We start from the raw sequence: 27,746 nt of genomic DNA, 5'->3' as shown, positions 1-27,746 counted from the left end.
GCTCATGCCCCTGACCTGGTGCAGGCCTTCCATGAGCAGAACCCAGCCCGACCGCATCCCGATCGTCAGCCCGGGGAAGGGCCCTGCGGTGAGGATAGTGTTGTGACCCAGGTTCCTGGACCCAGACTCCTGGACTCGGATGATTCAGAAAATGAGGAGAAGACCTGGCAAGCCCTGCTTCTCTTGAGCCCTCTCCTCCCTGGCACCCACTCAAAGGGAGGGGCCGCAAGGCCTGATTCTCCCGGCCTTCTTCTGATTTGGCAACGCCCAAGAACAGTTTTGGAGGGACGCAAGATTACGAAGGCTTGATCGACGCGCAGCAGCGGAAGAGTTGGGACAAAGCCAAGTCATAATTGTCATGCAGTGACATCTGCAGAGACTATAAATAGGAGGCGGGACTTCCTGGTTTTTTGTCTCGGACAAAGCAATGAATTTGGCGCGAGCTAACTATTTCATGGAGGGAAGAATATATTCGTGAGTAATTCTGGCCTTATCTATAATTTCCTCGTTATCTCCAGAAACTTGGCAGGCCCGTGGGTAGACGTGGCCAGGACATGTATCTATGTAAATAAAAGGGAAAAAAAAAAGGAAGGCCTCTGACGGACTCTTTGCTGGGAGTATTGGGGGAAGGGAAACAGAACAACTTTGTTTATGAATTGTGTTTGTGTGGAGGGGGGAAATCAGTAAAAATGAAGCTATCGAAGTGCTGTCCCGGTGTTTGGAAGCCGTACGGGTCTGGATGGGGAGAAACAGGCTCAAGCTCAATCCCTCCAAGACAGAGTGGCTGTGGATGCCGGCATCTCGGTACAGTCAGCTGAGTCCGCGGCTGACTGTCGGGAGCGAGTCATTGGCCCCGATGGAGAGGGTGCGCAATTTGGGCGTTCTCCTGGATGAACGGCTGTCTTTTGATGAACACCTGACGGCCGTCTCCAGGAGAGCTTTCCACCAGGTTCGCCTGGTGCGCCAATTGCGCCCCTTTCTAGACCGGGATGCCTTGTGCACAGTCACTCACGCCCTTGTGACGCCTCGCCTGGATTACTGCAATGCTCTCTACATGGGGCTCCCTTGAGGGGCATCCGGAGGCTACAGTTAGTCCAGAACGCAGCTGCTGGTGATAGAGGGAGCCCTCGTGGCTCCCGAGTGACACCTATCCTGCGCAGGCTGCACTGGCTGCCTGTGGCCTTCCGGTGCGCTTCAAGGTTTTGGTGAACGCCTTTAAAGCGCCCATGGCATAGGGCCGGGTTATTTACGGGACCGCCTGCTGCTACCGAATACCTCTCACCGACCGTGCGCTCTCACAGAGAGGGACTCCTCAGGTGCCATCGGCGCTGACAGTGTCGTCTGGCGACGCCCAGGAAGGGCCTTCTCTGTGGGGCTCCCGCCTCTGGAACGAACTCCCCAGGACTTCGCCAACTTCCGGACCTCCAACCTTTCATGAGCTTAAAACCTACCTATCCATCTGCGCGGGCCTGGGTTAGTTTTTAAATTTATGGGTTTTTAAATGGGTTTTAGCTCTAAATTTTAATTGTGGCCAATTTTAATAAGTTTTTTAACTGTATTTTAATTGTATTTATATATTGTCTATTTTACTTGGCTGTGAACCGCCCTGAGTCCTTTGGGAGAAGGGCGGTATACAAATTTAATAATAAATAAAATAAAATAAAAAAACTTGTATTAAAAAAAATTATGATTCTGTGCAAAATTATATTATGACTTAGCATTTTGTATGAATGCATCAAATCATGGCTTAACTAACAAGACATGATTAAACAAGTTGTGTTGTAGTATGCTGCGTGAACCCATTCCTAATGTCTTATACTGTAGAAATATAGACCCAATGAATCCAAACAGCCACAAACAAAACTGCTTTCCAGACAATGTTCTTGTTAGCAGTGCAAGTAATACTATAGATATCTGCCATTTTGTAGAATGCTATAAAGTTCTGTGATGATAAAATGTATTAATGGGGTACAGTTTTCTAGTTTCAAATAAGGGAACAAGTGATAAGAACCCCATGCTAAATCTAAGAAGTGCCTTCACATCTCAAAACTGCTTTTTTTATATATATATTAAAAAAGGTTTTTTATTTTCCATAATAATTCCCATAATTTGACCAGTGTACAGTACAATCACTTATCCAACAATCGATCCTATACTCAAATTATGCTCAATTGGGCCTGCTCGGTCGCCACTCCTTCCTTAATCCTTTCTACCCTTCTCATCCTTCTTCTACTTTCCCCACCATCCTCCTCCTCACTTTCCTACTTCCCCTCCTCCTTCCCACTTCTCACTTCCATCCTTTCTAACCTTTCTAATCTTCCACTCCTTCTCCTCCTCCTATCTTTTCTTCCCCCTCCCTTCTCTCCTACCTACCTGCCTACCTACTTTCTTCCTTCTTTACTCCTCTTTCCTTACCCTTTCCCTTCCGGAGTGGTTACCGAGCAGCCCCGACTTTACACCATTCCAACTTATTTAATTCTACCATTATTCCTGTACAATGACAATCAATCAATTTATAATCTTCCCCCTTCCCCCCCCCCCATTTCCCCTCCATCCTCCTCCCCCGCGAGACTTCCCAGAACAGAATACAGGGTATAGTAACTAACAAACATAATCTAAAATATAACATAAAACCAGTGGTGGGATTCAAGTCATTTAACAACCGGTTCTCTGCCCTAATGATTTATTCCAACAACCAGTTTGCCAAACTGTTCAGAAAGTTAACAACAGGTTCTCCCAAAGTGGTGCGAACTGGCTGAATCTCACTACTGCATAAAACATAATCCATTTCACACCATCACACTATCAATTCCCTTCTTTCTTAAACTCTAATACATAGCAAATCCTAACTTCACTCAAAAACTAATTGGTATTTTTTAATCTGATACTTATTTTGAATATAATTGATCCACTTTCTCCATTCCAAAATATATTTTTCTTGTGTATAGTCTTTCAAGTAGGCAGAAATTTTTGCCATTTCTGCTAAATTTGATACTGTACTAATCCATTCTCCAATTGTAGGTAAGTCTTCTTTCTTCCAATATTGTGCAATCAATAATTTTGCAGCAGTTATTAAATTCAAAATCAATTTTGTCTCTATAACAGTACAATCTGGAATTATTCCTAATAAAAAGAACTGTGGAACAAACTTGATCTTCTTTTTCAAAATGTTCTGCATAATCCACCATATCAAAACTGCTTTTGACAGTGACAAGCACATTGGTAACTAAGACCTTTTTATTTTAAAGAAAGATAACTAAATACAAAAGTTTGGAGGAAATATTTGTGTTATCATTTTGCTTACTGTTTCCAACTGACCTACAGAATATAGATACAAATTCCTGATCAATGGGCACATTTTAGAGATGGTTGTGCTTATCTTATATATCACTTGGAGCCAAAGGATAACAAAATTCAAACAAGTCTGACAATTTAAAATGAAAAAAATGCAAATGATAATTCACTTGCATCAGTAAATTTTTTCGGACTATGTATATTAACTAATTCCTGCAGTGGGGCAACATGCCATAATCTCTTCTCAAGTCCATATGAGCAGAACTGAAGAACTTTAAATGCATTTTAAAGTGCTTAAGTCGTTTTGTTGACAAATGTCCATTTTAGATGTGTTTAAAAATTTGAAGACTGAATTGTCTTTTTCTCAATTTGTGCATCATTATTCTTAGATGTTGCCTCAGTTTTAAAACTTTTCAATAACACAATAGTGCTGATCGTTTGATATACACATTTAATCACACTGTATGTGATTGAGTGGTCTTGTGGGAAAAGGAGATGTATCTATAAAAAAATATAAATACCTCTTATGATCCGGAGATACAGTTGCAGAAAATGAATGAATCAATAGCCTGTTCAAATTAATCATATATGAATCTAAAATTCTGTCTCCTGCAAAATACATGCTGAACAAAGTATTTGGAAAAAAACAGGAAGAAGAGATATAAGATTTTACATGTTGTAATCGGGTAACCTAAATTAACTTGTGAGACAGACAAATCCTTTGCTTTCGTCTAGACAATCACCGAAACTTGATCAGTAGTAAATTTTAAGTGCTTAGTATTGCTTAACTCAACTGTGTACAATTTCTTCAAATAAGTTTCCCAGGTATTTATTGTTACAACACAATAGCTTTATCCCTGAAGAAATATGCGAGTAGAATTCTTCCAATAACACCAACATCTTCACTTTATATAGTTTGTTAAGGAAATAGGTTTCTAATGATGGGAAGCTATATTGTCTCTCATTCATTTTTAAATGTATTTATTTATGTAAAGCACTGATATAGTTGCTGATCTCACATATTATAACCCCAGGAGGCTAACAGAGCAACAATAAAAATATGAAACTTTAAAAAAACACACAACAAAAACATCTGGTGCCTCAAAGGCAATATATTCCCACACATACATATCCAGCTGCACTCACTGTACCCCAATGTTATGGGAAAGACCAAGTTTTACAAGAAGACTATGAAATTGGAGGACTGCCAGGTCACAGGGAGAAGGATATCCCACAGGCCAAGGGCTATCTCAGAGAAGACAGTCTTCCAAGGTTCTGGGAGATAACAGCATTTAAGAGAAGAGACCTAGAGTAGACCCACCGATACTGAGCATTTTGGTACAAAGGTCAGATACCCTTTAGGTGAAGTGGTTCCATAATTTCCTGGCCCTATAATATTCAGGGTTTTAAAGTTGATAACCGTAACCTGAATTGCACACAGACGAGACTATGAGAAGTGCAGCATGTATGATATAGTAGCGATGTCATTTGTTCAAACCATAGAACACCGAGAATTGCATTCAGCAATTTGCAGTGCTGAATTTTGGACTAGCTGTAATTTCCAGATAGTCTTCAAGGACAACCCCAAGTAAAGCACAATGTAGTAATCTAACTTGAAAGAGCATGAATGGTTGTCAGCAAAGTGTCCCGAACCAGCAATGGGTGCACTTTGCACATAAAATAAATATGTGAAGGCCCTCCTGGCTTCCACCGCTTCCTTCTCCTGGAGCAGGAGCTGCAAATCTTGGCGAGCCCTAAGTTATTTACCAATTCTATCCAACTGATGTACTTAGTCACTTCCAGTTGGCATCTGACTGTGACCAACATTGAGCAATGTTATCTGACAGATGTCGAGAATATTTCTTTTAATCCTGTGCAGACTGAAGGGAAGAGAAAAGGCATACAGTATATGTGAGAGTCAAATGGGGAGAAACAGGCTCAAGCTTAATCCCTCCAAGACGGAGTGGCTGTGGATGCCGGCACCCCGATTCAGTCAGCTGCAGCCGCGGCTGGCTGTTGGTGGCGAGTTACTGGCCCCAAAGGATAGGGTGCGCAACTTGGGTGTCCTCCTGGATGATCGGCTGTCGTTTGAAGACCATTTGACGGCCGTCTCCAGGAGGGCCTTCCACCAGGTTCGCCTGGTTCGGCAGTTCGCCCCTTCCTTGATCGGGATGCCTTATGCACAGTCACTCATGCGCTCGTTACCTCTCGCTTGGATTACTGTAATGCTCTCTACATGGGGCTTCCCTTGAAGTGCGCTCGGAGACTTCAGTTAGTCCAGAATGCAGCTGCGCGGGTTATAGAGGGAGCTACGCGTAGCTCCCATGTAACACCGCTCCTGCGCAGACTGCACTGGCTGCCTGTGGCCTTCCGGGTGCACTTTAAGGTGTTGGTTATGACCTTTAAAGCGCTCCATGGCTTAGGACCTGGGTACTTACGGGACCGCCTGCTGTTACCACACGCCTCCCACTGACCCGTACGTTCCCACAGAGAGGGACTTCTCAGGGTGCCGTCCGCCAAACAATGTCGGCTGGTGGCCCCCAGGGGAAGGGCCTTCTCTGTGGGGGCTCCCACATTCTGGAACGAGCTTCCCCCGGGTTTACGCCAAATACCTGACCTTCGGACATTTCGTCGCGAACTCAAGACTCATCTTTTTATCCGCGCGGGGCTGGCTTAAATTGGGATTTTAATGTTAAATTTTAAACGGGGTTTTAGTATGGTAAATTTTAATCACTGGGCTAATTTAAATAAGTTTTTTAAATCGTATTTTAAACTTGTATATTGTATTGTCGGTTTTATTATGCCTGTACACCGCCCTGAGTCCTTCGGGAGAAGGGCGGTATAAAAATAAAATAAAATAAATAAAAATAAATAAATAAATGGTTTCACAAGACCGGAAGACCTCTCCTCCTCCATATGCATTCACTGGATGATCTTTTTAAAGCTTAGGTCACTGGGTTCTTCCCATGGGCCAAATCAATGCAAAAACTCCACCCCACCCCTCGAGGCATACCCGTGACCATCATGATGATCAGTGGTGAGGAATTATTGACAATTTAATACATCTGGGAACCATAGGTCCTGAATCCTGTTTTACGTAAAATTACCTGGGACCAGAGCAGTGGTGGTCCCAGGAGTTTTTTTACTACCGGTTCTGTGGGTGTGGCTTGGTGGGCATGGCAGAGGAAGGATATTGTAAAATCTGCATTCCTTCCCCACTCTAGGGGAAGGTTACTGCAAAATCCCCATTTCCTCCCGATCAACTGGGACTCGGGAGACAGACAATAGATCGGGGGTGGGACCAGTCAGAGGTGGTATTTACTAGTTCTCCGAACTACTCAAAATTTCCACTACCGGTTCTCCAGAACTGGACAGAACCTGCTGAATACCACCTCTGGACCAGAGACATGCAATGTAGTTTCTACTGATGAGCTATGATCCACTTGCAATGATGATTCCCATACATATTTTCTTTCTTTAAAGAGAATAATGCAGAAGCTAGGACCTGCTTATATCTCGTTAGGTATTTAAACTCTATATTGGTTCTAAATAGCAATAGCCACCTAGACCAGGGGTCTCCAACCTTGGTCCCTTTAAGACTTGTGGACTTCAACTCCCAGAGTCCTCAGCTAGCTTTGCTGGGAGTTGAAGTCCACAAGTCTTAAAGGGACCAAGGTTGGAGACCCCTAACCTAGACTAATATACCACTTCCTAGTGCTTTACAGCCCTCTCAAAGAGGTTTACAGAGTCAACATATTGGCCTCAACCCAGGGGTGAAATCTAAAAATTTTCCCTACTGGTTCTGTGGGCATGGCTTAATTGGTGGGCATGGCTTGATGGTCAGATGACTGGGTTGGCATGGCCAATCACAATAAATAATAAAAATATAAAGTATACAAAACAATAAGAGGTACCAAAAACCAACTTTCACACTTTACACACACACAACACAAAACAATACAACTGACTCACACACAATGTAAAAGCAGCTGCAGTTCACACACTTCACACAGCCACAAAAAGCTCAAAAACCAACTTTCACACTTTACACACACACAACACAACACAACTGACACACACACACACAAAATGCCACGTACAGCTTTGTGAGTTTTTGTGTGTTTGTGTAGTTAGAGTGAAACACTACAGAAACACACCAAATCTCAGAAAGCTGCACAAATATTTTATTTTATTATTTTATTTTATTTATATTTTTTAGATCAGGGGTCTCCAACCTTAGTAACTTTAAGGTTTGTGGACTTCAACTCCCAGAGTTCCTCAGCCAGCAAAGCAGTTGCTGACTGAGCAGATGGATTTCAGGCAGGCAGTTGCTACTGATGCAATTGATCTAAAGCATGGCTTTCACAGCTGGAAAGGAGCAAATAAGGTAAGTGCTTTATCGCAGCCTAGAATCTCTTAAAATGAGGTTTTCTACAAGCTCTTAGGCTGAAGAGCTTGTAGAAAACATGTTTTTTTTTACTTTTTTTTTTACTTTTAAAGGCATGTTTTTGGCTGAAGAAAAACTGCTTTTAAAAGTAAAAAAAAACAAAAACCTCATGGCTCAGCTCAGCAGAGGCAGGGGGTGGGGCCAGGGATTTTTGCTACCGGTCCTCCAAACCACCCACTGTTATCGCTACCGGATCGGGTGAGCTGGTCCAAACCGGGATCATTTCACCCCTGTCTCAACCATCCGGGTCCTCATTTTACCCACCTTGGAAGGATGGAAGGCTGATTCAACCTTGAGCCGGTGAGAAACTAACTGCTGGCAGTCAGCAGAATTAGGCGGCAATACTGCATTCTAACCACTGCGCCACCACGGCTCCTACAATATTTGTCTTGCTTTCTTTCCCCTATTATGAATTGTGTTAGGCGTGCACAGAGGTAATTCTATAAGTGTGCTATTAATAATAATCTAGCATTACAGCAAATTAGCAATTTTGCAGCTAAAACGAAATAGACCAAATGAAAAGTAGAAGCACATTTAGGGACTCCTATTTCCTTATTTGGATAAGAAAAACCATAATCAAAACTGATTATTTTAACCAAAACCTCAAACTATTTCAAGATTATGAAATCATATTTAAATCTAAGCAATTGGGCAAATAAGGACAACCCTATTGCTAAATCTGGTGTCCCAGCTCATACTCCACCTATTATTTGTTAAATAAAAACATACATTTCTTCCCTTAAATCAGATCTTGGCTTACCATCTCTCTCCCAAAAGAAAGCTATTCTGCCTAGTTTGCACAAGATCCAGTCCAAAGATTGGATAAAATGAACACAAATGAATTGTGGGGAACAGTAGGTTCTTTCTACAGCACATGAATTCATCATGTAGACTAAGGTTGGGCAACTTTCCCTCTGTTACAGGGCCCATTTCCACAAGAGTTATCGACTGAATTGCTTGCCAGGGCCAAAACAAGTAGTAGGCAATGCCAGAGGAAAAAGTGGGTGGGTCTATCTATTTTTTTTACCCCTTTATAACAGCCAAGATTTAGGCAGTCATTTTATTTATCTATTTATCTTGCAAATGCTAAATGCTGCTATGTTCACCACATTAATGAAAATATGGAACATGATACTGGCATTCTGAAATGGACATGTTGATTTGAAATATGTTTTTGATTAAAATCATGAAGGGCGCACAATTTATTTTTTAAGTGAATTCCTGAAAATTAAAAAACAACAACAACAACATTTTTAGTAAGATCACTAGGTGTCACGCCCAGCTGAGTAAAATGTGTAAATCACAACCCAAAATCTGCCAGAAGACAGTTTGTTGTTATTGTGTTTCTGTTGCTGATTTCTAACTCATTAGTCTATTTTGATATTAATTATATATTTTCTTTTAATCACTGAGTTTTTACTGCAGGATTATGGTAATACAGGGACAGTTTAGAACCCAGGTTCCTTCAAAAATGCTCCTCCAAGACTACTATTAGTAAGGGACTCTTGGCAGTATTTTAAGTATGACAATTCATTAAAGAACGGAATATTTTCATTTAGCTGGAAATGAGGGCTCCAACTGGTTCAGAATGCGGCCGCGTGGGTGATAGAGGGAGCGACTCATTGCTCCCATATAACACTTCTCCTGCACAGGCTGCACTGGCTTCCGGTGGTCTTTCGGGTGCAATTCAAGGTGTTGGTTACCACCTTTAAAGCGCTCCATGGCATAGGACTGGGTTATTTACGGGACCGCCTGCTGCTACCAGCGACCTCCCATCGACCAGTGCGCTCCCATAGGGAGGGTCTCCTCAGGGTGCCGTCAACCAGACAATGTTGGCTGGCGACACCCAGGGGGAGGGCCTTCTCTGTGGGGGCACCAACCCTCTGGAACAAGCTACCACCAGGTATCTGCCAACTCCCTGATCTCCGGACCTTTCGACGTGAGCTGAAAACATTTCTGTTTCACCGTGCAGGACTGGCCTAATGGTTTTTTAAATGGGGTTTTTATGGGTTTTATAGTGTTTAGCCAACCTTAAATTTTCTCTTTTTAAACTGGTTTTAATTTTTGTATCAATTGCTTTATCTTTGGCTGTAAACCGCCCTGAGTCCTTTGGGAGAAGGGCGGTATAGAAATTTAAACAATCAATCAATCAATCAATCAATAAATATAATCTAAATCAGGGTAGGTAAGGAAATTAGGGACACAGAATGAAGCAAAGTGATTTGAACAATGAGCTCTTTAAGCATTTGAAGGCTATCTTGCTGAGATGCCGGTGTGGGATAATATATTTCATTATCCATTTTGTGGAACCTTCTGTACAGCCTGCTCCAAGAAAGCTCATGCTATGTATTTAAGAAAAACAGAGCCGTGTATAACAAAGTGTCACAAGTTTCATTTGGTCCCTCAAAAGAAAACACAACCCAAATAAGTATTGTATTGCTAGAATTTTTCATTGCTCACGTACTACAAATATAGTCATTTAACTGTAATAATTAGTGTTGTTAGCTGCCTTGAGGACTCTGAGCAGGTATGTTTTTAGTCTGACATCAGTATCTGTGCTGCAAATAATATGATCATTTTAAGGCACTTTCATGTAGATCAGGGGTGTCAAACTCTATTTCATTGAGGGCTACATCAAGGTAATGTTTGACCTCGGGTGGGGGGAGTTGGGTGGGTGTGGTAAGGCTGGGCATGGCAAACTTGATGTCACTCAAGGCTCCATTTTCGGCTGCGACAGTCTTCTGCAAACCTCTGCCAGCAAAAATAGAATTCAGGGAAGCTATGCGCAGCCCGCCTGTGCTCCATTTTTGGCTGCAACAGGCTCCTCCATCCCTCTGCCAGCGAAAACGGAGCCCAGGGAGGCAGGCTGCAGTTTTATGATCTGCCAAAGCAAAGGCTTTCAAGAAGGTTTAAAAAAAGTGTAAATCTATCAAAAAATACAAAGGAGTGCTGTGTGGTCTATTTCCCCATAACCCTCTATTGCTGATGTGGTGGCTTCGCTGTCACCACGGGCCGTTCCTGCGCTGTTTCCAGGGCGGCCCCATGGGCCAGGCCTTGAGTTTGACACCCCTGATGTAGTGGTTAGAATGTCTTGTGTCTGCTGAAGGGTATCAACACTAGCAAGAGTAGAGCCATCCCATATGGGGATATCAACAGTATAAAAATGGCAGGCATGACTGGACAGTCAGTACTTCTTTTCTTCTTAATATGTGGCATATGCTTTGCACACATGTACAAAGAGGCAGGGTTTTGATCACCCAGTCACTTGGTCCTACTAGTTTGACATTGTTGACCCTTCTCTGCAGATACCACAAGATGGAATGTCGTCATGCAAGCCCCAACACTTTGATGTGCACACCAACATCGCATAAACAGTCAAAAGAGACAAGAAATGCTTCATTCATTCATCTTGTATAGCAAGGTATCTCAAATCAGTGAGTCTTTATCCTCCAAGTTGCCAATTTTGAACACCTTCCTGGTAGCTACTACTAATCAGCCTTCAGCATGCCTTGTCAAAAACAGGGCTGCAAGACTATCTTTGTCTCATTTTTTAAGTAGATAACTCCATTAATAAATTGAGGGAATGCTGAGGATAACCTGATCTCAAGAAAGCATTTAACAAAATACTTCGAAGCATTTTGATTCGAGCAGGCAAATTAAGAATAAGATGTATGGAAGTAATGAAGGCCAAAGCTACTTGAAATATTTTTCTTAGACAGTATTCATCAAAGATTTCTCATCAAATTGGAGAAAGAAGTTAAATAGATTTGATGTTGAATTGGGAACTCATCAAGGGAAAGTAGAAGGGAACGTTGGCTTACCTGAACGTCCCTTCTTGGAGAGGGGAAAACGGCCGTCAGGAATGGGTAATCTCTTCTCGTTGCTGATTGGACCGAGTCTTTTAAATTGTAGTTTGTGGTCCCCGCCTCCTCCTATTTCCCTCCAGCTTTTTCGGCGAGGATTCAATTGTAGGCCGGCCTGGCTTGCTGAAATGATAGAGAATTAGTGCCCTCCCGCCCCTGACCCTCGAATAGACAGACGCCTTGGGTGGGGCTGACGGCCGTTTTCCCCTCTCCAAGAAGGGACGTTCAGGTAAGCCAACGTTCCCTTCTCTCGGTCGGGGAAAACGGCCGTCAGGAATGGGATGTACCAAAGCCCCCATGTCTTACCGGGAGGGTTGATGGCGGCTTGTCATTGCTGGGAAAACACCGTCTGCAGAACCCGCCTGCCAAATGCAGCGTCAGCCGAGGCGTAGGAGTCCACCCGATAGTGTCGAATGAACGAAGACGGGTTGGACCACGTCGCCGCTCTGCAGATCTCCTCAATGGAGGCTTGGGCTCCCCAAGCGGCCGAAGATGCTGCACTTCTGGTAGAGTGTGCTGTAATCTTTCGCGGAACCGGCAGAGATTGGCTTTCATAAGCTGTGGCAATTGCGGCCCTAATCCATCTAGCCAGAACCGACTTTGACACTTTTTGACCCATAGAGAGTGGTTGGAACGACACAAACAGGGCCTCTGTCTTACGGAAGGATGATGTCCGCTCAATGTATATTTTCAATGCTCTCCGCACGTCCAGAGTGTGCCACACTCTCTCTAAGCGGTGCCTAGGAGTTGGACAGAAATTAGGCAGAACAACTTCCTGTGTCCTATGAAATTGGCTGTTGACCTTCGGGAGGAATGTAGGGTCTAGACATAGTACTACTCTATCGTTGAAAAACGTGCAGAGGTCCTGTCTAATTGATAAAGCCGATAATTCCGAAATTCTCCGGGCTGAGGTGATGGCTATCAGAAAGGCTACCTTCAGCGACAGGATACGTAGAGAGGAGTCCCTCAGCGGTTCAAACGGAGCCTTAGTAAGAGCATTGAGAACAGCATTTAATCGCCACGATGGAAAACGGTGAACAACGGGCGGGTTGACGTTATTAGCTCCCCGGAAGAATTGTTGAATTAGAGGCTCCTTGGAAAGGGATATCAGTGAACCACATCTCAAGACTGATGAAATTGCCGCTACTTGTCTCTTGAGAGTATTGGTCGCCAATCCTGAATCGAGACCCCGTTGCAGAAAGCCAAAATATCTAAGACAGAAGCTGAAGAAGCCACTATACCTTGAGGTGCGCACCACCTTCAAATGTGCGCCACGTGGCCTCGTAAATCCGCTTGGTAGAGTCTCTGCGGATGCTAGCATGGTGGGAATGACCTGACCTGGAACTTTTGCTCATCAAGACGCTCCGCTCAATCTCCACACGGCTAGGCGAGCCATTGCGGTTCGGGTGTCGGATCGGTCCCTGGAAGAGAGACACTTGGCTGTCCGGGATTCTCCACGGTTCCCGGACTGACAGAGTCAATAGGTCCGCGAACCAGGGCCTCCTGGGCCAGAATGGGGCGACCAGAATCAATTCTGACTTCTCCAAGAGAAGCTATGATTACTCTGGGAATTAGAGGTATTGGTGGAAAGGCGAGAGAAGGCCGGAGGCCAGCTGCTGCGGAGGGCGTCCACTGCCTCCGCTCCCCGAGATGGGAATCTCGGAAAAAATCGAGGGACCTGATTGTTGGTCTCTGAGGTGAATACGACCACCTGAGGGAGTCCGAAGCGGGAACACAGGTCGTGGAAATTGCTGGAGACAATGTCCATTCCGGCAGGTCGATAGTTTGGCGGCTGAGGGAGTGTCCTGTGCGGTTGTCCGTCCCCGCAATATGTTCTGCTTTCAAAGAGCTCAGGTGGGATTCGGCCCAATGACCGAGGGAAAGGGTTTCCGTCATCAGCGCCCGGGAGTGAGTGCCCCCACCTGTTTATGTGCGCCGTCACGTTGTCCGTGAGGATAAGGACATTCCTGTCCCGGATGAGATCCTCGAAGGCTAGAAGCGCCAGACGGATGGCACGCAGCTCTAGAAAGTTGATGCCGTGATGGACTTCTGAGGGGGACCACTTGCCTTGGGCCAGGTGTTGATTCAAATGTGCCCCCCAGCCCGAGAGACTGGCATCTGTGGTGATCACGTCCCTCACTGGTTCCCTGAAGACCGAACCTCTGGCCAGCACCTCCGGATCCCACCAAGCCAAAGAGTCGGTCACCTCCCGTGGAAGACTCACCCGTCGCTTGGACGAAACGCACCGTTTCCTCTGATATGGCAAGAGGAACCACTGAAGAGGCCGACTGTGGAGGCGAGACCATGGGATAATATCGTATGACGACACCATTTTCCCGAGGAGTTGGGAGAGTTGTTCCAAGGGAACCGACCGTGAAATTCTAGAGGCGCTAGCTAACTCGGCTAAACTAACCTGGCGTTCTAGTGACAGGAATACCATGGAACTTAATGAATCAATCTGAGCGCCCAAGTGTGTTATAGACGTGGAGGGGTTAAGATGGCTCTTTTCCCAGTTAATCGAGAACCCGTGTGATTGTAGCGCTTCAATAGTCAAAGAGATATCTCTATGGGCCGCATTTAAGGTAGATGACAAGATGAGAATGTCATCTAGGTAGGCCTGGAGCCTAACCGGGAACCTTCGGATGTGGGCCATGAGCACGGCCATGACTTTTGTAAAGACCCTAGGGGCCGAGGACAACCCGAAGGGTAGGGCCCGGTATTGATAGTGAGAACCCTTGAAGCAGAAACGCAAGTATTTACGGTGATCTCGTCTAATGGGGATATGTAAATAGGCTTCAGTTAAATCAATGGAGGCCATGTAATCTCCTTGTCTAACGCACTCCAATATGGAACGTAACGAGTGCATTTTAAAACGGTGGTACACGATGTATTTGTTAAGGGCCTTAAGGTCTAGAATAGCCCTCCAGCCCCCCGACGGTTTACTTACGACAAAGAGTCTGGAATAGAAGCCCTGTTTGAGTTGATCGATAGGAACCAATTGGATAGCTCGAATAGTCAAAAGGTGATGGACCGCAGACTGCACCAGAGAAGCGCTAGAGCTGCGGGAAGAAACAGGGCAAGAAACGAAAACCGTCGGGGGGGTGGAAAGGAACTCTAGAGCTAGGCCGTGTCTAATGGTGTTTCTAACCCAACGGTCTGAAGTGGAAGCCTCCCATTGGTCAGCAAATAGAGCCAACCGACCTCCAATGGGGAGGTCTGCTGCGGGACTACTTGAAGCGATTGTACTGTTTGCCCCGCCCCCCTCGAAACGGCTTACGGCCCGAAAACTTGGCCCCTGTTCTGACCTGGTCGACCCTCTGGGCGTTTCCTCTGTACGGCGGAAATCTTCGCCTAAACCCCGACCCTCCGGAATCTTGGTTACGAAAGGAAGCTGTAGATGAAGCCGGTGAGGTTGAGGATCGAAAATAAGGCTGATGCCGAAGTTCCCCCCGTCGAGAAAGAGAGGGCAAAATCTTCTTTTTGTCCTTGGTCTCCACTAGGATAGGGTCTAGTGATGCGCCGAATAAGTGTGTGCCCGCATAGGGAGAGGAGGCCAGGCGCCATTTATTTCTGGTGTCCGCTCGCCAGTGACGGAGCCATAAAAGTCTGCGGGATGTAACCGTAGACCCTATAGCTTTGGCCGAGAAACGGGCCGCGTTCAGAGTCGAATCCGCGGAGAACTCTAGGGCTGCGATGACCTTGTTAAGGTCCTGATGGGCCCGTACGTCCGAGGATGGTAAACGGCCCTGAAGCTGCTTGAGCCACATAATAGAGGCTCTATTGAAAAATGAGGATGCCATGGAGGACCTGACTGACCAGGCTGAAGCCTGATGGGATTTGACCAAAGACTGGTCAGCCCTTTTATCCTCCGGACGGAGAGCTTCGTTTTCTGGACCAGTAACATGAGAGGTTGCTGTTAGAGCCACTACTGGGGCATCCACGGTGGGGACTTGCAGGATATTTTCAAGATCTGCTGCGCAGTTGTAAAACCTTTTGTCTGTGGCATTGGGATTGGAGCCCGAACCCGGATTGGCCCACTGACGCTGGACCACGTCAACGAACATCTTAGGTGCGGGAATGGTCTCGGCAGCCACCGTGGGTTCCACAAACAGGTTGGATGAAGAGCTAGGTAGGGTTGGGGGATTAGCTGGAGAACCCACAACCCCACCTAAACCTGTAGTAGCTAGGGCTTTGAACAGGAGTGAGCGAAACAAGTGGGGTTTAAAAAGTCCCACAAAGGAAGGCTGGTCCGGCCCCAGACCCTCGTCTTCAGATAAGGCCTCCCCGGTGTCCTCTTCTTCTTCGGATACCGATGCCTGACTGACCTCTTCAGGTGATTCTTCTCTTTGAGAATTGAACAAGGTCGGGCCCAAATTAGGGGACTCTCTCTTCTTTTTTCCTACCCTATTGGCTTTGGAAGAAGAAGAGGGCATAGATTGCTGATGAAGGGCTTGAGCTACCTCCTGACGAATGGCCTGTTGTATCATCCGACTAAAGGGGTCAGGCAGCTGAAAAACTGGCATCTGGGACAATCCAGTATCAGAATGGACCAGGGGCACCCCCACTCCCTGTGTCACCCCCAATCCCTGTAATCCACTAGCTGGTTGAGCCGGCAGGGAATCTGGGGAGATCCTAAGTTCCATCTCTGAAAGGGTGCGGAACAATGGGGTAGCAGCAGTTTGAGCTGAAGGTAAGGGGGAAATTCTGTCTGGGGACCATGATCCAGGTATTTGGCTAGGCTGGGAGAGGAAATCTGGGCCTTGCGGGTCAGGAAGGGCCCCTGTGTTATGATTTCCCCTTTTCTTTGGAGAAGGAGACCGGTGAGCCCTCTTTGAGGCCTTGGAGAAGACCCTTTCCAGAGCCCTATGGCGTCTCTCTTCAGCTTGGGCCCCTTTCTTGGTCTTGGCCTTGGCCATTTTCCGCCCTCTGACAGGAGAAACCTGAGGGGTTGAAACCTGAGGGGTTGTAGAGGGTCCCTCCCCTGGGTCATCCAGAGTCGCTTCCTCCGCAATGGAAGCTGGCAAGTCAGTCTGGAAATTACAGGCGTCCGCCATCTTGCGAAGGAACCTTTCCCGCCAATTTAAGGCCGCTTGGGCCTACTCACGTTCCTTTTAGGCCTGTCGCTTCTGTAGATGGCCAGCGGCAGCTTCGACGCTCTCCTCTCGCTTCACTCTCTCTCTCTCTCTTCCTCTCTCTCTCTCTCCTCTTCTTGACCGCGGACTTCTGCGGTCGCCGCCCCCTTGCTAGCCCGACAGCCTAAAAGGCCGTCCACTGACCTCCCCCGTCTACCTGCAGCCTTTGATGAAGCGAAGGAAAAAAAAAAAAAAAGTTTTTTTTTTTTAAAGATGGCGGTTCCGAACTTGCCGCAAAAAAATACCTTGGGCGAGGCTGGGTTTCTTCTGGCTCCGCGGCTTCTGGTTTTTTTAAACCCTTTCCGCGGCCGAGAGTACGACGGGGGAGCTGAGAGAGAGAGAGCCTGAAGAGTGCCGGTCACACAGAGCGCTTCTGGGGCGACCCCCGTGAGCCGCTTCTGTGTCCTTCGATCCTCCGGCAACTCTTCGAGCCACGGGTGCGAAACCCGTGAGCGCTGGGGTGGCTAGCTGGCGAACGCCTGGGCGGCCCTGTGGGCTCGGGAGCAGATCCCTGCTCACCGCTCTCCACTGTTGACAAGTAAAGTCCAAAAAGGAAAAAATAAATAAAATAGATAAAATAAATTATATAGACTTCCTAAAAAAAACACTAAATAACCACAAACTCAATCCCTCAAACTAGAAACCAGTCTGAGGTGATTAATAACGCTCCGGTCCTAGCAAAACCGAGTCGAAAAAGCTGGAGGGAAATAGGAGGAGGCGGGGACCACAAACTACAATTTAAAAGACTCGGTCCAATCAGCAACGAGAAGAGATTACCCATTCCTGACGGCCGTTTTCCCCGACTGAGAGAAGATATGCTTATTAGATCTGAAAATATAAAACTGTGTAGATATATTCTAAAAGACAGAAGTAACATCCAAAATGAACTTTTTTATTTAGAGAAAAGTTTTCTTTAAAGTTTTATGTTAAAGAAGTAAGCTGAAAACAACATATTGAAATTTAATAGAGATAAATACTAGTTTCACAGCATCATTTCAACAGAAATTATAATTTCCAGACCATATTCTAGTTTGTTGTATTTTGGCCATGTATTGGTCTCACCCTTTTTGAGTTGTATAGTCCACATAGTATAGTATAGTTTGAAGGAATTGGAATGTTCCATCATGAGCAGACTTGAAGTGGAATGGTTATGCATTTCAAATACTCAAAAGTATATCACAAGAAGAGCAGCAAAATTTCTTTTGTATCACCCCAGCGTGCATTGTGTGGAATAATAGATTCAAGTAATAGGAAAGTTCTGACTGAATGATAGAACAATCAGAAACCAATTATTTTGTGAGATTGTAGATTTCATTTCAATGGATGTGTTCAAACAAGAGCTGCATACACATCTGTCAAGAATACTTTAATTTTTCCCATAGTCAATGAGAGGTTGGAGTGGATGACTTAAATGGCAACTTCCAACTGTATGATTCTATTTTAAAATAAGATCTTTAGCATTTGGGGAAAGTTATTTTCCTTTGAAACAAATTGCTAACATATCTTTGAATTTGAAAAGCACTGATTATGTTACCTAGTTTGGATAATGAAATGTCTGCAAGAAAACAAGCAAGAGAATACCAAGGACCCCTCATGCCAACCCTGAGCTACAAATATTGTCCTTTATCAGAAATTAACTTTCCTTATATGAGGGACGCGGTGGCTCAGGGGCTAGGACGTTGAGCTTGTTGATCGAAAGGTCGGCAGTCGGCAGTTTGGCAGTTCGAATCCCTAGTGCTGCCGTGTAACGGGGTGAGCTCCCGTTACTTGTCCCAGCTTCTGCCAACCTAGCAGTTTCGAAAGCACGTAAAAATGCAAGTAGAAAAAATAGGGGCCACCTTTGGTGGGAAGGTAACAGCGTTCCATGCACCTTTGCCGTTGAGTCATGTCAGCCACATGACCACGGAGACGTCTTCGGACAGCACTGGCTCTTCGGCTTTGAAACGAAGATGAACAACGCCCCCTAGAGTCGGCAACAACTAGCACGTATGTGCGAGGGGAACCTTTACCTTTACCTTTACCTTTCCTTATAGGGACTGACTTAATATAGACACTTGTGAACCACTATAAGAAATGTTAAATAAAAGACACTTAAGTAAATGTAAGAACCATCTATGAACGTCAATAGCTTATACTCAAATGGAGTAAAAATGCAGAGCATACATTCTCAACAACTAGGTATTTGAGACCAGCACTGTTGCAATAACATGGAATTGTGAGTAGCCAATTGCCCTCTCTTACATATTTGGACTCTTATGAATATTTGGAATATTTCCTATATAAAGTTGGTCTTTTTGTTCTTTTTAACAGAGGTATGTAAGGAAATTCTGTTCTTAAAGCAAATGTCTATGGAGATTCTCAGTCATTCAAGTCTTGGTTGTCCCAAAGCTGCTTTTTCAAGAGGCAACTGGACTTCCTTTGTTTTTCCTTGAAGCTATTTTGCTTCTCATCCAAGAAGCTTCAGTACAATTCAGTGAGACATGTGCACATCTGTACTTTCGAGAAACAAAACAACGACAAACGAATAATAATAATAATAATAATAATAATAATAATAATAATAATAATAATAATAATAATAATAATAATAATAATAATATTTTAATTTGTATACCGCCCTTCTCCCGAAGGACTCAGGGCGGTGCACAGCCAGAATAAAATACAAAAAGAACAACACATACAATACTAAGAACAACCCTTAAAAAAACTTATTCAATTGGCCAAAATTTAAAATACAATAACACCCTATAAAATTTACAAAAATTTAAAACCCATAAAAGCAAATTAAAATTTTAAAATCAAGCCAGTCCAGCTAGACGGAATAAATAGGTTTTAAGTTCGCGGCGAAAGGTCCGAAGGTCGGATAGTTGACGAAGTCCAGGGGGAAGTTCGTTCCACAGGGTAGGAGCCCCCACAGAGAAGGCCCTCCCCCTGGGGGCCGCCAGTCAACATTGCTTGGCTGACAGCACCCTAAGGAGTCCCTCTCTGTGAGAACTCACCGGTCGCTGGGAGATAGAAGATGGCAGTAGACGGTCCCGTAAATATCCTGGTCCTAAGCCATGGAGCGCTTTGAAGGTAGTCACCAATACCTTGAAGCGCACCCGGAAGACAACAGGCAGCCAGTGCAGTCTGCGCAGGATGGGTGTTACATGGGAGCTCCGAACCGCTCCCTCTATCACCCACGCAGCTGCATTCTGGACTAACTGGAGTCTCTGGGTGCTCTTCAAGGGGAGCCCCTTGTAGAGAGCATTGCAATAGTCCAAGCGAGAGGTCACGAGAGCATGAGTGACCGTGCATAGGGCATCCCGGTCCAGGAAGGGGCGCAACTGGCAATCAGGTGAACCTGATAAAAAGCTCTCCTGGAGACTGTCATCAAATGGTCTTCGAAAGACAACCGCCCATCCAGGAGAATGCTCAAGTTGCGCACCCTTTCCATCGGGGCCAATGACTCGCCCCCAACAGTCAGCCGCGGCTGCAGCTGACTGTACCAGGGTGCCGGCATCCACAGCCACTCCGTCTTGGAGGGATTAAGCTTGAGCCTGTTCCTCCCCATCCAGACCCGTACGGCTTCCAGACACCGGGACAGCACTTCGATAGCTTCATTGGGGTGGCCTGGGGTTGAAAAGTACAGCTGCCTATCATCAGCGTACAGTTGGTATCACCCCAAAACCACTGATGATCTCACCCAGCGGCTTCATATAGATGTTGAACAGGAGAGGCGAGAGAATCGATCCCTGTGGCACCCCACACATGAGGCGCCTCGGGGTCAATCTCTGCCCCCCTGTCAACACCGTCTGCGTCCGGTCAGAGAGGTAGGAGGAGAACCACCGATAAACGGTGCCTCCCACTCCCAAACCCTCCAACCGGCGCAGCAGGATACCATGGTCGATGGTATCGAAAGCCGCTGAGAGATCTAATAGGACCAGGGCAGAGGAATAACCCTTATCCCTGGCCCTCTAGAGATTATCCACCAACGCGACCAAAGCCATCTCCGTACTGTATCCGGGCCGGAAGCCGGACTGGAACGGGTCTAGATAGACGGTTTCATCCAGGTACTGGGGTAATTGACGTGCCACCGCACTCTCTATAACCTTCGCCGTAAAACGAAGGTTGGAGACTGGACGGTAATTTCCTAAAACAGCTGGGTCCAGGGAAGGCTTCTTGAGGAGAGGTCTCACCACTGCCTCTTTCAAGGCAGCGGGAAAGACCCCCTCCCGCAAAGAAGCATTTGTAATCCCCCGGAGCCAGCCTCGTGTCACCTCCTGCGTGGCCAGCACCAACCAGGAGGGGCACGGGTCCAGTAAACATGTGGTGGCATTCAACCTTCCCAGTAACCTGTCCATGTCCTCGGGAGTCACAGGGTCAAAACTATCCCAAACGGTCTCAACAAGACGAGTCTCGAAACTCTCGCCTGGATCTACCCAATTTTGATCCAATCCATCCCGAAGCTGAACGATTTTATCATATAGATAACCGTTAAACTCCTCAGCACGCCCTTGTAATGGGTCCTCCCGCCCCTCCTGTTGAAGGAGAGAGCGGGTAACCCGAAACAGGGCAGCCGGGCGGTTATCTGCCGACGCAATGAGGGAGGAAACGTAAGAACGCTTCACTTCCCTCAATGCCACTAGGTAGGTCCTACTATAGGACCTAACTAGTGTCCGGTCAGCCTCAGAACGGCTGGATCTCCAGGCACTCTGTAGGCGTCTTCTCCGGCATTTCATCTCCCTCAGCTCCTCGGAGAACCAAGGAGCTGGTTGAGACCTGCGCCGGGTCAGAGGCCGCAAAGGCACAACACAGTCCAAAGCTCCAGCCGCGGCCTGTTCCCTGGCCGCGACTAGTTCTTCAGTTGTGCCGCGGGCCAGGTTCTCAGGAAACGGCCCAAGCTCCGTCAGGAACCTCTCTGGGTCCATCAGGCACCTGGGATGGAACCAACGCATTGATTCCGTCTCCCTGTGGTGGTGAGTAGCGGTCCGAAAGTATGACATAATGTAGGAGAATAAACCCATGAGGACAAGATTCAGCAGTCCATCTGCATTTGAAAGACTCTTTCGAAGACAACCAAGTCCACAATCTGGACAGAGAGGAGCACGGGTTTGAAAGAGGAGTCAAAGGGCCCATCTACATTAAAATTGAACTGCCCTCTCTCAACAAGGGGGGTGGGAGTATTACACCACCTATCTCCTGTTTACAAAACAGTCTCTTCAGCAGTTGTAAAAAGGTTCCACACTCATTTGCAGTATTCAAGTGATCCTGAGGGCACAGATAAACCTCCAAGTGGCCTCAACCACTCACAGAAAGAGTATCAACGACCAGATAACTGCAAGAAATGTAAATCCTTCCATTCCCCACCATTCAGTCAGAACTGAAGAAGCTTCTTGAATGAGAAGCAAAACATCTTCAAGGGAAAACAAAGAAAATCCAGTTGCCTCCTGAAAAAAAGTAAAATGAGGTTTACTTTGTGACCCTTACTTTGGGTCACAAAGTAAATCTCATTTCAATGGCAGGGCCTACTGTTACCAGTTTTAATTCATTTTTAAATAGCCCTACTTTCCAACAAAATATTTTATTTTCTTCAAGCTGCTTGATTTAGAATTATGTGATGTCTTTCAACCATTAAGACCCACTTTATGAAATTGTTTAATATATGGCTTAGTATCTGCTTTGGCAACTGAGCCCAGTGAAGGATCTGGGCCATAGAGAAACTCAACAGAAAATCTTTCTCTCCTTTCAGGTGTATCCCAACAGAAGTCAAATTATGAATCTGCTTTCGACCTACATTACTGCCAGAAGCAGCATTGCCTACACCCTCTGAAACATGCCATCCCAGGGAGAGCCTGATCTAAACTGTGATAAGATTTCCAACACATAATATAACATCAACTTGCTGTGGAAGTCTCACCACACCTTTAAACAACTGATTTGGACATTTACCTGAGTTAACACATACATCAGATTCAGCAATATGTTTGGGGCAGTATCAAAAAGTTTTCAATAGATTAAAACACACACTCAATACACAGTGGACCTCTCTATCTTTAACCAAGTTCCATTTTTAGTCCAAATGCTCCCAATCTTCATATTAAAATGCCTATTACTATGCTCCTCCCTCAGTGCTGCCTCTGGGTCCAAAGACACACATTCCATATAGTTAGACAGAGTCATATTTATTATTGAAAGCCTAGCTCACACGCATAGACATCAGTTGTACAACTTTTTCAGAGTAAAATATCACAGCAACCTCTGTTCAGGCTCCTTTCTCTATATCTGGATTTTCCATAAACAGTCATGAAACTGTCCAGCAACTATCTTCTTCGTTAGCATTCCATCTGCAAAGCCTCGCAAACATCTTTGAAAATCCTACATAATTTATTTTGCAATTCTCATTTTGGACTGCTTTCCTACTGTGTGCCTAGAATTTGCACGTTACTACTACCATCCCAGGGGATGTGAGGGCTCGGTGGCTAAGATGCTGAACTTGAAAGTCAAGTCCAAAATGAGAATTGCAGAATTGTTCAGTGGTTCGAATCCCTAGTGCTGTGTAAAACAGGGTGAGCTCCCGTTACTTGTCCCGGCTTCTGCCAATCTAGCAGTTCGAAAGCACGTAAAAAATGCAGATAGAAAAATAAGGACCACTTTGGTGGGAAGGTAACAGCGCTCCATGTGCCTTTGGCACTGAGTCACGCTGGCCATATGACCACAAAGACATTTTCGGACAGCGCTGGCTCTTCGGCTTAGAAACGGAGATGAGCACCACCCCTAGAGCCACAGACGATTAGGACGCATGTGCGGGGAAACCTTTACTACCATCCCAATAGCCAGTTTAGAGTAGTGCTTAAGGCACCAGACTAGAAACAGATTGTGAGTTGTAGTCCGGCATTGGGCACAAAGCCAGCTGGGCCAGTCACTTTCTCTCAGTCCCAGAAAGGAGACAATGGCAAAGCACTTCTGAAAAACCTTGCCAAGAAAACAGCAGAGATTTGTCCAAGCATCTCTGAGAATCAGACAACTGAACAGAAGGGGGGAAAAACATCACAGGCCCTCAAAATTAAGCAGGATTGGACTGGTTAATATTTTAGCGGAGCATCATTAGGAAATCCTAGGGCTTTAGACAAAGCTGGGACTTTAAAAAAAACAACATAGCTGTTCGGCAAACTCTACATATTGTTGCCAAGAAAATGACATCAACCTGCCCACATAAAATTACCAAGAAACAAGCTCAAGTCGAGAGTCATTATCAGTACTTTGGATATAAACTGCTTATCTTCTAGATAACTTCTCCTAAACTGTCAAGTCAGAATAAATCTTCCAAACATTTAACAAAGGACTTTTGCCAATTTATTCCCTGGTCAGTTTGCAATAATGAAATCATATAACATTGCACAAAAACAAATGCATCACATAGAAACAAATTGAAACTGGCAGCTAAAAGGTGACTCTCCAGATTACAAAGCTTTTTAAAGTCAGAGTTAGAAAAAGAGAGAGGAAAAAAAAGAATATTTGTTTAATGTAAATAAGTAACATAATTGGGAACCCCATGAGAAGGAATTTCATAGACCAAATTTTTAAAACTCGCTAGTCACTCTGCCTTTCCACAGATGGCAAAAAATGCAGAATTGTTTCTTTAATGTTTTGACGAGCAGGTTAAGAATGGGAAAGGTGTTCCATTAGAAGCTCCTAATGCAGGTAACTGCTGTTGGCATTGGACACAAAAAGCTCTGGAATAACAAGGCTATAGGTACCATTGTTGCAGTTTCAGTAATTTCAGTTTTGCTTTAGCCCCTTTGGCTTAACATTTTCCTGAAACTAGTCGAAGGAGATAAAGATGCCGGAAGAAAATAAGGCAGCAGGCATTTCAGGGTGTCAACACACTATCAGGTATTCCTTGGATTTTTACACAGAGGCATTTTTGCATAAACTTCCTTGCTGTAAACAAATGAAAGGTTTCCAGCTGGTGTAGGAAGCCCTGTGGCTCTTGGAAGCTACTTAGCCATGTGGCTTTATTGCATTTTGGAGCTTCCTGCAGCAGCATTGCTTTAACTTTCTCCAAGGTGACTTTTTTTTTTGGGGGGGGGGGACCAAACAAACCCTCAGCTCTGCTATTTTTCCTAAACAGTGCTACCATTCTCCTGTTTTCCACGAGTAAATTGTAAATTGTGGGCCGTTTCCTGTATTTGGCTGCTTCTCTGAATTTTGCACTAGGAGACTCCAGTCCTGCCAGGGCTCAATACCAAATCAGATGAATTTTCTGATACATTCTTCTTTAACTTCTTCCCCCCCCACCAGCCCTCCCTCCCCCCCATTCTCCAACCTTGCACTTCCAAGTTTGAGTTTTATTTGCTTTGGATGAAATGCATTTTTGAAGCCTCACAAAGAAAACTCCTGCCTCACATTGAGAAATCTGAAGAGTCTTGACAGCATATGAAAAGCCCTTTGTTTTAGCAGTTAATATAAAAGCTGGCTCTAGGGGCCTCATCCTAAAACACAAATACATCATCTGTATGTCCCGTCTTCATTCCATAAAACAAAATGGTTGGGATGTGCCAGCAGGCAGGACTACCACTGGGTAAACACCACGGAGGGCAAGATATGTGCAAACAGTCCAGTCTCAACGGGACAATTTCTGTGATGTACTGAACAATACAAGGATTGTACAAGGATACAAGGACTTGTGAAAGCAGCAAAAGAAAATGGAAAGAAAGTACTAGATCAGTGATGATGAATCTTTTCGGCAGTAAGTGCCCAAACTGGAATGTATGTGTCCGTGTGCATGTGCGCGCATGTGCCAGACTGCTAGAAACCGAAGACTAGCTGGCCGATGCACATGCGTGCGCCAGCCAGCTGGTCTTCGCACGCGCCAGAGCTCCAGAAACCAAAGACCAGCTGGTGGGTGCTCATGCTCGTGCTGAAAACCAGAAAAGCAGTTGGTGATGGTGTGCGTGTCCAAAGAGAGGGCTCTGCGCGCCACCTCTGACACTCGTGCCGTAGGTTCGCCATCACAGCACTAGATTGTTTCAAACTTGTGGAAAATACCAGCCGCAAAAAAAGGGAAAACTTGTTTTATCTCAGGAGATGATAAAAGGATGTAAGGAACTTCCTTTTGGTAGAAAATGATGGAGGGGCAGACTTTATGAGGCATGAAACAAAAATAAAATTGGCACAAGCAGTCTTTAGGAATCTTAAGTGTTTAGAATGAATACAAAAAAACTGTGCTTTTATGTGAAGGTTTTGTGTCTGTTGAAAATTACAATGTAATATGTACAAAGGACATATTACAATGTCCTTCCTGTCGAAGACTCCTTCAGCTTCAATTGCAATAATACATGAGGACACAATAGATTTAAGCTTAATGTTAACCGATCCAATCTTGATTGCAGAAAATATGACTTCAGTAACAGAGTTGTTAATGCTTGGAATAAACTACCTGACTCTGTGGTCTCTTCCCAAAATTCCCAAAGTTTCAACCAAAAACTGTCTACTATTGACCTCACCCCATTTCTAAGAGGTCCATAAGGGGCGTCCATAAGAGCACAAGCGTGCCTACCATTCCTTTTCCTATTGTTTTCGTTCGTTATAGCCAATTAATATAGTTATTATATACTCATGCTTATATATATATTATATAGTTATTACATGCTTATACTTATATATACTGTGTGACAAAAATAAATAAATAAATAAATAGAAATCAGCTCACTACACCAGTTCTTCCATTCTTTCTGGTTTTATAGTGGGTTATTTGTAACCACTAAAGAACTTGATATGTTCTGCTTTCCTATTGGTGGGAAAATCCAACTCTCAGTGCCTGCACTCAAGACAACTATTACTCTTCTCACCCTGGTCTCAAAAAGGCATGAGTTCCTGATGCCTATCTATTCTATAGGCAATGCCCAGAACCTTTTTCACACAGTCCTGCTACCTCAGCAACAGGCAGCCATAGTACCAACTATTGGAAAAAAAACAGCCAGTTGCAAAAGTGCTTCTTGAGAATGGGAGACACGGTATTTTACTGGTTTTCCTCCTTTCTATTGGACCAGTGGTTCTTGGCAGAGGAGACCCCAAAGCTCCTGCTTTTGAGTGACCTCAGGGTTCTACTCTTGCCTTGCTCCTATTTAACATCCATGTGAAACTGCTAGGTGAGTTAATCTGATAATACAAGGTCAGTATTTTGATAATACTCAGGTATACCTCTCTTCTCTGGGCTGACCAGGTTATAGTGTCAAGATTCTTCCCCATGACCTAGAGCACGGGTGTCAAACTCAAAATGTCACATTGCCATCATGTGATGTTTCACAACGTTTTTTCCATTCATGGAGCTGGGGTGGGCACAGCCTGTGTGTGACGCATCCCACCCACGAGCCGCCAGTTTGACACCCCTGGTCTAAAGGAATGAGGGAGAATATGGTCCATCAGAAGCATGGAAAAATCAAGTGGCTATGGGTTTTAAGGCTCCCAAGATCCAGAGATTTTCTGTTTTTAACTCTGCATAGAGGTATGCTTAGAAACATCACCCTGCTGACAAAGCTATGGTTTTCCCAGTAATAATGTATAGCTGTGAGAGTTGGACCATAAGGAACCAAAGAATTGATACTTTTGAATTGTGGTGTTGGAGAAGACTCTTGACAGTCCCTTGGATTGCAAGGAGATCAAATCAGTCAATCCTAAAGGAAATCAACCCTGACTGTTATTTGGGTGGACAGATATTGAAACTGAAGCACAAATATTTTGGCCACAAAATAAAGAGACAAGAGACAAAAAGCAGAGAATGAGGTGGCTAGATAGTATCATTGACACAATAAACATGAATTTGGGCAAACTCTAGGAGACAGTGGAGGTCAGGGGCCCTGGAGTGCTATGGTCCTTGGGATTTCAAAGAGTTGGACACAACTTAGAGACTGAACAATAACAAGAAGAAGAGGTGCACTTCGTCTCTCAGAGTTGGTACATCACTTGCAAGTCCTCGTCAACTCATGATTCCTGCTTAAAGTGTAGCTGGCAATAAGGTTATGAGAA

General features: G+C 45.0%; 1 protein-coding gene and 1 long non-coding RNA gene across 2 annotated transcripts in view; one reads left to right on the top strand and one right to left on the bottom strand.

Annotated features, from left to right (window-relative positions):
- The window catches only part of LOC131191960 (uncharacterized), a 29,548-nt gene extending 6,571 nt beyond the window's left edge, over window positions 1–22,977 (top strand). The window contains exons 2-3 of the long non-coding RNA XR_009153613.1: window positions 11,047–11,162; window positions 22,468–22,977. This is a non-coding gene — a long non-coding RNA (uncharacterized LOC131191960). The remainder of the gene's footprint in view (window positions 1–11,046; window positions 11,163–22,467) is intronic.
- The window catches only part of LOC131191957 (rho GTPase-activating protein 7-like), a 113,485-nt gene that overhangs the window by 45,414 nt on the left and 40,325 nt on the right, over window positions 1–27,746 (bottom strand). The gene's annotated exons all lie outside the window — the stretch shown is intronic.

Source organism: Ahaetulla prasina, chromosome 2 (assembly GCF_028640845.1).
Source record: "Ahaetulla prasina isolate Xishuangbanna chromosome 2, ASM2864084v1, whole genome shotgun sequence".
Lineage (NCBI taxonomy): Eukaryota > Metazoa > Chordata > Lepidosauria > Squamata > Colubridae > Ahaetulla > Ahaetulla prasina.
The sequence above is the reverse complement of the archived record's forward strand: the minus strand, read 5'-3'. Positions and strand labels throughout refer to the sequence as shown.